Source organism: Columba livia, chromosome 16, assembly GCF_036013475.1.
Source record: "Columba livia isolate bColLiv1 breed racing homer chromosome 16, bColLiv1.pat.W.v2, whole genome shotgun sequence".
NCBI lineage: Eukaryota > Metazoa > Chordata > Aves > Columbiformes > Columbidae > Columba > Columba livia.
In genome coordinates, this window is record NC_088617.1 from 14,835,443 (window position 1) to 14,847,618 (window position 12,176).

Sequence of the window (12,176 nt, forward strand, 5' to 3'; positions counted from 1 at the left end):
TAACAAAAATACCAAATATAACAGCGAATACCTTGATTTTCTGATGTGCAGTTTCACACCAAATTCAAGTCTCTCCTTAGTAATGTAAAAAGCACGTGTTACTATATTCAAATATTAACAGCAAAAACTGAGTTTCTGGAAAAATCAACCTTCCATTACAGGTGAAAAACCTGAATACTCCCTTTGGCTGGAAGTAACATATTTTACTAAACAGGAGCAAGTTTAATTTAGAATAATGTATCTAAGTCTTAAGATAAACTCTTCTAGATGAATTTCATCCTCTGAAAAGAGAGACTGGCACAAGTAGGATGCTCTTGGCTCATGGTAAGCAGGCGTCTAACCCGGCTCAAGTTAAGCCTGGCCCAGAGGCGCGTTTACAAGCCCCCCAAGGCCTCAGGTGGCCGCTCCTGTTGCAGGTGCCCAACCAGGCCAGGTGGATCCGGCCCCACAACCTGCGCCTGTTCACACTCTCAGCAAGTTGCATTCAAACCTCTCCGGGTAATGAAAACACGGCAGTAACGCTAATGGCTCCAGCGAGAACAAAACAGCGCCCCTCAAATCAAGATGATTTATATTATAATAACATCCCAGTGCTACCTTTCAAGCAGATCTTCTCCTTACAGGCCAGCCTGCTTCTCAGTGGGGAAGGGGACTACCCAAAAACAAGCTGGGAAGCAGAAGGGGGAAGAAGACTCAGAGAGACAAAGCAGAAATCCATCCAGACAACAAAGTAAAATGGCTTTAACACCTTAGTGTTGTGCCAGCCTCTGCACCTCTGCCAGCCCAGCAGCTGGAAAGGAAGGAAAGATTATTCACATTAAATCAGACCCTACATGCTTTGTAGCACTTTAAATAGTCATCTAACACTTTTCAACCTCTGGTATCTTCTCTTTTTCTACGTAAGTACTGCAATTCAGTGAGCAATATAGTACCAAGTAGAAGGTCTCAGTAGCTAAATCATAAGCAGTAACTTTGCTGTTTCCAGCTATAGGCAAACCTTATAAATACCATGACTGGACACCAGGGCCAAAGCAAAATCTGAAATATGATATTTTAAAATTATTATTAAGTGTAAGCCAAAACTAAGATAGCTTTCCACGTTCTATAGCACATACTGCATTAGTTGTGTTTTTTTATGCTTTTTATAAAAGGATGTTTCACTGACTGTTTTAGATGGACTCAAATTGAGTCAGGTAACAACCAGGCTGGTTCTCTCCAAAGCCGTGCTAAGAGTTCTGATGAAAGAGCAGGCCTTACTTGCCCAGGAAAAGCTGGTTTTAAGGCCCCCCAGCCCCGTTCACACTGTCCCTGCCCTGGCAGGGCTCAGCGGTGACATTTGGCTGAAGGATGATGAACTGGAGGGAAAATCAATACAAGGAACTGAGGGGCTTTTAGTTCCCCCACTGTCCCTCCTGAGGGGCAGAGTGACCGTCCCTGGGGGGTGGCCGGGACACCCAGCTGGGAAGGATGGACCCCGCACCACACTGCGCATGGCCAGCCCGGCTATGGGAAGAAGGATCATTAACTGCTGCTGTCCCCATTCCTGCTGTACATGAGACAATACCAAAATTGGTTAAGGAAAATAACTAATCAACATCGGTTCATTAATTCCAACCTTCATTACAGTAAGTTACCTGACAGAGACCGTGGAAATGCCTAGAGACTGAATGTATGCCTTCGCAGACACCACAGAATCAGCCCTACAAAGTGTTCATCTACAGAAAGAGTTTTGTCTAGAGCTTATGCTTTCCCAAACAGCAGGAACACAAACCTGCCCCAGGCAGGACTCATGCACCATCCTGACCCAGACTGCTCTCCACGCTGTTCTGCTGCACTCCTGTAGCCCTCGAGCACAAAACACCCAAAGCCAAGTGTTTCTTTCTAGCAAGGACGGAACTACAGCTTGTTATATGCATATGACCCTTTGCAGTGATACCTTGATGTATTTTGACAGAAGGTTTAGTGGGACACTGGTTTGTTTAAGTTTCATCAAGTTTGTTGAAACGCCACAACTCATGCCAAGCTGCAATGGACATATCTCAACTGAGCTGTTAATATTTATTTCAACAGAATTTGACTGATGAGATCATCAGGGTTGCTTTAAAAAGTAAGATGATAACTCCAGAACAAGTTTCAACGGCAGATAAGGAAGAAATTCCCACTTTTGGCAGCTGAGATACCACACAGGAGGCTGCCAGGCCTCCTCCTGAGTCACAAGTTAACTCAGCATTGGCAATTCTGTTGGAAGCTGCAGTCTACACAATGTAATATTTGATCAATCAATTCTCATTAGCTGAATTATTAATTTCACAGGTTAAGGATATTTCCATTTGAAAGAAATACAACTTACAAAGATCTACAAGTGCATCAGCAAACAAGTACAATGAGATGCTCTTTAAAATAAGATGCACCTTGACAAGAATCTATACTTAATTTTACCTTCCAAAGGCTATGAGAAAACTCCTTTTCAAGTAGCAGCCTATTCATTGTTTGTGTTGCAACAAGCTTTTTATTTAAAGTTGGATTTAACCGCTACCAAGCCCTCCTGGGCTGACACGCTCCACAGGTTCGCCGTTATCACCAAATTCCCACTGAGCTCCACCAACGCTGATGCAGCCAGTCCAGGTATTCTTGTGATCACCAGTCCTGAACTGAGGTTTGACTGAAAACTGCACCTCCGACTTATTGCAATGTCCTTCCTTCTTATACGTAATAAAAGTCTAGGAAATTCCATTGACATTTTTAAAAGACTGAAATGTTATAAAGTACGAAGAAAAGATTTAAGATAAAACAAACAGCTTAAAAGTAATTCCTTTGATATGAGGCGCTCAATCAGGCAACCATTGTCCCTGACCAATAAAGAGAAAAAAATCTTAACCCAGGTAGGTGCAGCTGTTCTGAGAGTTTCCTGACTGCATAAGAACTTGCAGCTTCTTTTGTGCTGTTCTGGACTTTTGGAATAATCAAATTTCACTGGTGTCATTTATTGTCACCACTGCTATTAAGACCCACGCCATCACTGCTCACCCCTGCACCTTCCGGGAAAATGAGGGTGCAGCAGAATCGGGGAGCAAAGCGGCCTTGGGACGGGAAGACGCTCATGAGCAGGAGCCTTCCTGCACTGCAACCAAGAGATGAGGCACTAGCTCTTCTCCAGTATTATCCTTAATTGAGACTCGCTCAAAAAAGCTCATTGTGGTTTTTCCTTGGGAAGTTCAGCCCCTGCAGCCGTGGCCCCAAGACTGTTCTGGGGAAAAGACCCACCAGAACTGCCAATATGAGCCCTGTATCTCACCTGACCCACCGGAACTGCCAATATGAGCCCTGTATCTCACCTGACCCACCAGAACTGCCAATATGAGCCCTGTATCTCACCTGACCCACCGGAACTGCCAATATGAGTCCTGTATCTCACCTGACCCACCGGAACTGCCAATATGAGTCCTGTATCTCACCTGACCCACCGGAACTGCCAATATGAGTCCTGTATCTCACCTGACCCACCAGAACTGCCAATATGAGTCCTGTATCTCACCTGACCCACCGGAACTGCCAATATGAGCCCTGTATCTCACCTGACCCACCGGAACTGCCAATATGAGCCCTGTATCTCACCTGTCACAGCCTCTCCACTCACTGCTGGGAAAAGCGATGTTATTACAGACACCAAAACTTCCAGTTTATCAGGCAGCAAGGCAGAAACAACTCCTCACGTTTCTCTTGTACCATGCAGAGAGGCAGCAGCCTCATCAGAGTGTACGTGTGCACATGTATGCAGAACACAGGGGCTCACATCTAAACTCAGTCTCTGCAAGTACTACCCAGAAACCACGACAGGAAACGCAATCTCACACCAGCAGCGCAGTCTTGCTAGGTCATTTGATTTTTAAAAGAATAAAAATTACAAAATTAAAATTATATGCATAGGACCTGGAGAATTTAACAGTATGCATCTTTTAGTGGGAATACCTAGGTCATTCCCTTTCACACATCACATCTCCTGCTCAGGCTCCTACATACGCAAAGCAGCGTCCACAACTCCCTGCCCCGAATAATCAGTTTACATGAAGACAAATGAATTTAGACAAGGCACTGTTCATCTCCTGTACTTCTCAATTTCCACACCAATCTGATCCAAACCCCTGCGTGGGGCTGTGTGTCAAGACTACTCACACAAGCGGAGAAGCGGGCGACCGTCCTTGGTTCCAGCGGCCGGTGGCTCTCGGGAGCCTCCCCCTCGCCCCGCTCCCACACCAGCGACGCTGCCACACGCACTGCTCGCCCTTCTTGGCTCCCAAATACACAAAGAAGGGTTATTTACTGTGACACAACCCCAAGGTCGCAATATATACGTGACAGAATTCACTTCTAGTTTTTAACTGCAACAAGAGCAGGTTTTGGTGTGCATTCAGAGCACAGGCGGGATGCTGGTAACAGCATCAACTAACGGCAGAGGACACGCTGGGTGAAAAATGACCCCTAATGCCCCACAGGCTGAGAAAAATCCCAGGCTCTTGGACCTCTGGAAAACTTCCACTCCTATCCTTCTGTGTAACCCAAAGCTTAGACGAACTTTCAACTCCAGCAGCACCACCGAAAAGACTTTTTCCTTCCTTTTAATTAGCCAGGACACTAGACAAGCTGAGTTTCATGCATCATCTTGAGCCAAACCTCCAGCTCTCAAGTCGTACACACTGAGGAACGGGCTGACTACGTGGCTGAAACACGCAGTTATCTGCTGAAAAACGCCAGTGATCCGCTCTGGAGGGGACAGCAGAGCTCCTAACAGCGCAAGACAAAACACAAAATATCCACAGCCTCAGCAAGGCACGGGTGAGTTGGTCATTCGTTAACAGATGGAAAATATCTCACCTGTAGTTCGATGCTGCATCTTCCCTGCCTCAGGTCTGTGTCTCCTACGATTAGTTCTCCTTCCCCTTCTGCCCCTTAACCTTTCCCAACCCTCCGCATTCTCTCCCACTGCTTCTGCTCCAGCCCAGCATTAAGCAACAAGCTTATGCTTGAAGAGAGTTTTTGTAATACAGAGGGTTAAGTCCTGCCGCTCGATGGCACACACACCAACAGGCGTCCCGCTCACTCCTCTCCATGCCACAGCATTTGTAATTCTCAAGACAGAGCACACGATTTTGAAACAGACCCCACCATCGCGCCTTCTGCCCTGCCGAGGTACATGAGCGATCTATACAATTTCCCTATTCCCAAGGCCATCAAGGGGTTAGAGCCACGTTAACTCCTCGACAGCTTCGGCAGCAAACACTGTGCTGCTGCAAATCCCTAAATCTGGCATGTCTGCCTAACTCAGTTGTATGACTCCAGCTTCCACCCAAAAGCAATGAACATGGTATTAGAAAATAAGAATATAATAGAAATCTGTTCAACGGTTATCAGTTAGAAATATTTATCATCTACTACAAAGGCATGCAATCTGTATGAGTATCATACTTAAACAACCAAGAGAGACATTACGATTCTTCAGCAGAATCTACCTTTACATCCTCACATTTTCAAGTATTTAAGCCACTGCAAAATGAAAACACTTAGTTTAGAGATGCACGATGGGCTGGATTTCTCAGGTTTCCCCACACACAGCTGTTTTTCATTTTAAGGAAGCACCTATGTTTTTACTAGAATAGCGTAAAATAACTGTATCAGTTGGAAGGTTGTTGCAAACAGCTCCTCCCTCCAAGTGCCACCGAAGAACAGGCTTTCCAGGGAGCGCTGCTGGGGGTCTGTCCAGCCCAAATCCAAAGCCTAACAGAATACACTTCAAAGGTTTCAAATATCAAGAAGTGTCACTTCTCAATAGATCAGGTCTGTGTGCAGCCTCCCCCCATTTTGATTCCATTTTTTCTCACAGGACAGTCAGGATACAGTACGACTGTGAAAAAACTCCTGGTAAAGCTGGTTAATGCTCAAACGAAGCCACGTGGCTCAGACGAATTTCTATCAAACGGCTCGCTGTAGGTAGTGCCTTTAGTCCAGAGGCGCACAGACCTGGCATTTTTGGATGTGTGCCTTGAGTCCTTTGTTTCTCGCTCCACAAGATGCACAGAAAAGCTGGGAACGCTCGCTATAACTGGAAAAGAGCTGCTAAATCCAAACGTTGTGGTTACTGCACCTGGGGATCTTTTTTGAAAAAGCCAAACTAGCTCTCTGTGGTTGTTTTCTCATATGGGAAATATTGAAAGATGCTTTAGCTGAAGAACCGGCCAGAAAGACTACAACGCACAATAATTATAAATATTGGTGAGTCTGTCCTCTAATAAGACCGAAATGAGAAAGGTTTCGCTATAGCGTCAGGGGAACAAACACAAGCGTGTGTCTGGAAGCCGGGCGGCTATGAGGAGACAAAGCTCATAAAGCTGCGATTCGCAGGCAGATTTCAGAACCCTGGGAGGTGAGCGACGGAAAAGCTGCTTCCCATTCACCAAAGAACTGTGAGGGGATCAGAAACCCTGAGCTTCCCGAGACATTCTTAAAGCAGATGAAATTCAGGGAACCACAGAAACCAAACCGAGGGAATAAGTTAAGAAGCCTTTCTCTGACTATTCTAAACAGTTACCGAGCAATTCAAACAAAAGCTTGGGCTCAAAGAAACGTCAACGCGTCCTTGCTGACATCTTACAAAGATGCCAGCGCCCGCATGAGGCCAGCGCTGAGAAACTGGAACGAGAAACAACGTCCCAAGTCAGAGAAGCTCCCGGGCTGACAGCACCCGAGCGCCCGGACCCGCTCCCCGGGGGCCGAGCGACCACCTGCCCCGCGGGAGGCTCGGCCGGGGCCGGGGGCTGGTTTCAGGGTTCCGATTTGAGCTGCGGGAGAAACGGGGCCGGTTCAGCGGCCACCCCCGGCAGGGCAGCTCCGGCCCGGCGGGACAGGCTGCAGGCCGCGGCGAGCGGGCTCTCCCGTTGCCGGGAGCCCAGGCCGCGGCCCCACAGCCCGCTGACAGGCTCCCGCCGCGGAGCCCCGCGGGACTCGGCAGCGCCCGGCACCCCCAACCCGGGCACCCCGGCCCGGCCCCGCGGCGCTCTCCGCGAGCGGCGGCCCGGGCCCAGGCACCGCTTCGCGCCCCGCCAGGCCCCGCTGCCCCTTCCCGCCGCGCCGCCCGCGCCCCCGGCCTGCTCCCGGCCCTGACACCGCCGCGGCCGCGCTTCCGCCCCGCCGCCTCTGTCACGCCCGCCGCCCGGTCCCCGCGGAGAGGCCCCGCCGGGCCCGCCCCGCCCTCACCTGCCGCCGCCGCCGCCGCCGCCGCCGCGCCCGCGCCGCGAGCGCGCGCAGGAGGGCGGGTCCGGCTCGGCGGGCCGGGGCGCGCGCGGGGCCGGGGCGCGGGGCGGGGGTCGCGCGCGGCGCGGGGACGCCCGGGACGGCAACGCAGGCCGCGCGCTCCGCCTCCCGCCGCGCCACGTGACCGCCCGCCCCGCGCGCGCCTGCGTCCGAGCGCGCGGAGCCGGCGAGGGGGGAGCGGCGTCCCCGCGCGTGCGGCTGGGCGGGGGCGGAGCGGGACCGGACCCGGTCAGAGCCCGCAGCCGGGGGAGCGGGACCGACCCCGCCCCGGAGGAGCGGCCGCACCGGCGGGGTCATCCCGGCTCCTCCGGGGAGCCCGCGGGAGGGACCGGCGGGTCCGGGGGCTCCCGGCAGGCCGGCGTCGGCCGGGGGGTCGGGCAGGGGGAGCCCGGGCACGGCCTGCGCGGAGCTGCGGGGCCGCACCCGCTGCCGACACCGAGTGAAGAGCATGTCCTGAATGGAGTGTGAGAAAAAGCGTAATTAAGGCCTTTATAGAAGAAAAGCGGGAAACAAGGTTTCTGGTTCGAAGGAGTTTAAATGTAGAGGAACTTCTCGTCTGAAGCTTTCGGACTTTATAAATACCGATGAGCTACAGTTTCTTTGGTCTGAGCGCCGGGGAGGTGGGGAGGAAGCCGGAGGTGAGCCGGTACGCACCCCGCGGGGCCGCGATGCTGCGCTTTCGTTAGCAGCCCGTTTATCTGGTTCCTGACCGGGCCTGCAGCCCCCAGGGCGATGCTGCCCCCTGACAACCACCGCCGCGCACGGGGTCCCGGCGGGGACGGCCCCACGGAGCAGCCTGCGGGACACACAGCCGCCCGCGGGACACACAGCCGCCTGCGGGACACACAGCCGCCCGCGGGACACACAGGACACACAGCCTCCCGCGGGACACACAGCCTCCCGCGGGACACACAGCAGCCTGCAGGACACACAGCCGCCCGCGGGACACACAGCCGCCCACGGGACACACAGCCTCCCGCGGGACACACAGCCTCCCGCGGGACACACAGCCTCCCGCGGGACACACAGCCGCCCGCGGGACACACAGCCGCCCGCGGGACACACAGGACACACAGCCACCCGGGGGACACACAGCAGCCTGTGGGACACACAGCCGCCCGCGGGACACACAGCAGCCCGCAGGACACACAGCCGCCCGCCTCTGCCGACAAACCTTCAGTACCATGAGAAATGCTAAATTAATTAAAAAACAGTGCGCTGCAGAAATGTCCGATATTCTTCCTGCCAGTCATGGCTTTAAGCAGGAAGCTGTTATCTGGCGGTGGTAAAGAAACAAAATGTGACAATTACTAATTCAGGCTAGTAAAAAAGTAAAAAGTTTGGGAAAAATCACACAATCATTTCAGTTGGAAGAGACTCCGAATCATCGAGTCCAACCACAACCCACCTCTAGCACTAAACCACGTCTCTAAGAACCCCATCCAAATGCCTTTTAAACCCCTGCAGGGCTGGTGACTCCAGCACTGCCCTGGGCAGCCTGTTCCAATGCCCCACAGCCCTTTGGGGAAGAAATTGTTCCTCACATCCAACCTCAACCTCCCCTGGCGCAACTTGAGGCCGTTTCCTCTGCTCCTGGCGCTTGTTCCTGGGGAGCAGAGCCCGACCCCCCTGGCTCCAAGCTCCTTTCAGGCAGTTCAGAGATCAGAAGGTCTCTCCTCAGCTCCTGTTCTCCAGCTGAACCCCCAGGTCCCTCAGCCGCTCCATCACACTTGTGCTCCAGCCCCTCACCAGCTCCGTTCCCTTCTCTGTGCTCTCTTTAGTCCCTCAATGTCCTTCTTGTAGTGAGGGGCCCAAAACTGACCCCAGGATTCAAGGTTTGGCCTCCCCAGTGCCCAGGACAGTGACACAATCACTTCTCTAGTCCTGCTGGCCACACTGTTCCTGATACAAGCCAGGATGCTGGTGGCCTTTTTGGCTCATGTTCAGCCGCTGTCACCAACACCCCCAGGTCCTTTTTCAGCTGCTCTTCCCCAACCTGGAACGTTCATGGGGTTGTTGTGACCCAAGTGCAGGACCCAGCACTTGGCCTTGTTGAACCTCAGACAATTGGCCTCAGTCCATCGATCCAGCCGGTTCAGGTCCCTCTGCAGAGCCTTCCCACCCTCCAGCACATCAACACTGCACCCAACTGGGTGCCATCTGCAAACTTACTGAGGGTGCACTCGATCCCCTCCTCCAGATCACTGATAAAGAGATTAAACAGACCTGGCCCCGGAACTGAGCCCTGGGGACACCACTCGTGACCGGCCACCAACTGGATTTGGCTCCGTTCACCACAACTCCTTGGTTGGCCCTCCAGCCAGTTCTTTATCCATCGCAGATACACCGTCCAGGAGATGCTGTGGGATATGGTGTCAAAGGCTTTACTGAAGTCTAAGTACACAACACCCACAGCCTTTCCCGCATCGACTGGGTGAAAGACTTTGGTCCTGCAGAAGTACGTGTGGTTAACGTTAGTAACGTTACTAACTCGAGTAGGTTCCGCTGGCTGCAGGAGGGTGCAGCGGGCCCGGGTGCTGCGCAGCCTGACATCGCCTTCGTGCACCTCACTGCAGGATAAATGCCGTGAAAAGAGGAAAACGTTTTGGTTTGCTTTTTTATTTTGCAAAACCCTTTAAATACGATAACCTCACATCTCATTTGTTACTACACCTCAGAACACAGAAAAATAAAATGAAATTGACATAAATCCATCAAAACCAAACAAAAAACAACAACAAATATACAAACCCAACCCAAGCGAACATCATGGTCTATTTTAGGAGACACTTCTCAACACGGCTGCGTTTAACTTCTTCCTCCTCCAGGCTGATCTTCCCCAAGAGGCTCATGCCCGTCCCACTGCGGTGCAGTCAGATCAGTGCTGCTTCCAGAAAATCCCTGTGGTGCTGCTGTCCTTGTCTTCTGCCCTTCAAGTTTTCTGCGTGCTTGTTTTTGTGTGTATGATCTACATTAAAACTGGGCACATCTCATATACCATAGCAAACCAGAACGAGCAGAACACTATTTTTCAATACATGAGTTTTCTGGAAGTACAATATCGAGGTGTCTCACTAAGATCTGCTCGGGCCATCCAAATGCTGTGACTTTCTGGTCTAGTCTTGAGAGGTACCACAGGGATAACCTTCCTGTGTCTAATCACACCTGGAGTTTGCAAACTTCCTTCGTCAGCAGCTCGGTGCCTCGTACGTGCGCTCAGCACCTGTAACACGCTGCTTCCCACGCTCTTCCGCAGGCTTCTGCTCACCGGTGGGAAAGACCAGAGCTGGCACAAATGCCACTTGATTAAAATTAATCCTCATTCTCTCAAAATAGCTTTGCCACCAGCGTAAGGATGTAAAGGGAACGTGGGGCTGAAGGGACACCAGGGTGACAGGACCGGCAGCTGGAGGAACCCGACGGGGGTTTGCCATCCTCCGTATTGCAGCTGGTGGAAGGCAGGCGGCTTGCTGGCCACCGCGCACGGCGGGAGACCGACCGGCGGCTGGCAGCGCTGAGACGGGAATAACGTGACGTGGGGAAACACGGGGCAGCGCAGTGCTCCCGCTGCGGCGCTACCGCTGGGGACGGTGCTCCAGGGTGAGGGTGTTGCACAGCCTGGAGCCGTGCTGTGTAACTGAAGCATTTCCAGACCTCCCTGGCCTCTGTACACCGTAACCAAGACAGCAGATTGTTCTCAGCTAGATCTGGCCCATCATTCTGTGTTTGTGGAGCCGCTCCATGAGCAGATCCTCATTTTGGTTTGTATTCCGAAGCTTTGCTGCAAAATAAGACACAAACTAATACAATATCACCTGCAGAACAGACACCACAGTGAGGAAGGAGAGCTACGTACAGCACAGAGATGGCTTCAATGATTGAGCTGCTTCAGTGTCCACAAATAGATCAGGGAAATGCATTTGAGATCACGACAATCAAGGCTGTGGTTATATTTACATGCATTTTCATATGACAGTATTTTCAAAGGAAATATATGATACAGAAAAAGTAAGTAAACTCATGAGCAGCTTCAGATTTTCCAAACTTAGATGTTATACAATGACCTGAACAAAGTAATTTCTCCTCTAATAACTGGTACGATGCTCACTTAGAAAGAACGAAGCATTGCAGTCACTACCAGTTTTTGATCTGGGGGTGTGGTGGGACGGGTGGGCAATTGGCTCCAGACGTGATAGATGGGGCGGCAGCACACAGGAGTCGTCCTCCCGTTCTGGGCTCCGAGCAGGCGCGGAGGTGAGAGCCGCCGGGTGGGCAGCCCGGCTGTGCTGGGGACGGTTCTGGTGGCTGAAGGTCCCGGCTGCCAAGGGGCTGTTGGCAAACAGGATTTTCCCGCAGGCAGCAGCGTCAGCTCTGCCAGGACAATCTGCAGCTGAAAGTGCTGTGGCCACTGGAGGGCCTGTCCTGGGCAGCGTGTTTCGCTGCTCCAGTGCTCCTGCTCCATCATCTGCTCCATCTGCTCCTGCTCCATCATCTGCTCCTCCTCCACCCGCCCTCCTGCCCTCCACACAGTGTTCCCGGTGCTGCTCTGAAAACCAGCTGTGCTCTCGGAGCGCTCCTCGCCCTGCCCAGGGTGCAGATACCCGCCACCGAAGTGCAGCAGATCTATCCAAACCCACTGTGATAAAGGCACCTGGGTGCTACAGGAGCAATTTCCATGCCACACGATTCTTTGCGAAACCTTACAAAATATTCAGTGGTTTTGGTGTGTTCATGACAGAGATGCAGGTTCCAGCTCACGGTGTTTGACTCCCCTTTCTCTCCAACAAATCAGTGTCCCGATCAGGCCGTGGAAGCTGGCTGAGTGTGTGAGCGGGTGGAAGGAGGCTCTGAGATGGTCCAGCCAGACACCC

The 12,176-nt window shown here is 52.2% G+C and overlaps 1 protein-coding gene across 4 annotated transcripts in view; it reads right to left on the reverse strand.

Moving 5' to 3' along the window:
* The window catches only part of NCOA6 (nuclear receptor coactivator 6), a 48,157-nt gene extending 40,737 nt beyond the window's left edge, over window positions 1-7,420 (reverse strand). For 2 of the 4 annotated variants that reach the window (XM_065032707.1, XM_065032708.1), the window contains exon 1: window positions 7,249-7,419. The gene's annotated coding sequence lies outside the window, so the exon portion shown is untranslated. Of the gene's footprint in view, window positions 1-6,015; window positions 7,121-7,248 lie in introns of those variants that run through there. The other 2 variants (XM_065032705.1, XM_065032706.1) reach the window with 2 other exon arrangements.
* Window positions 7,421-12,176: the final 4,756 nt, after the last annotated feature.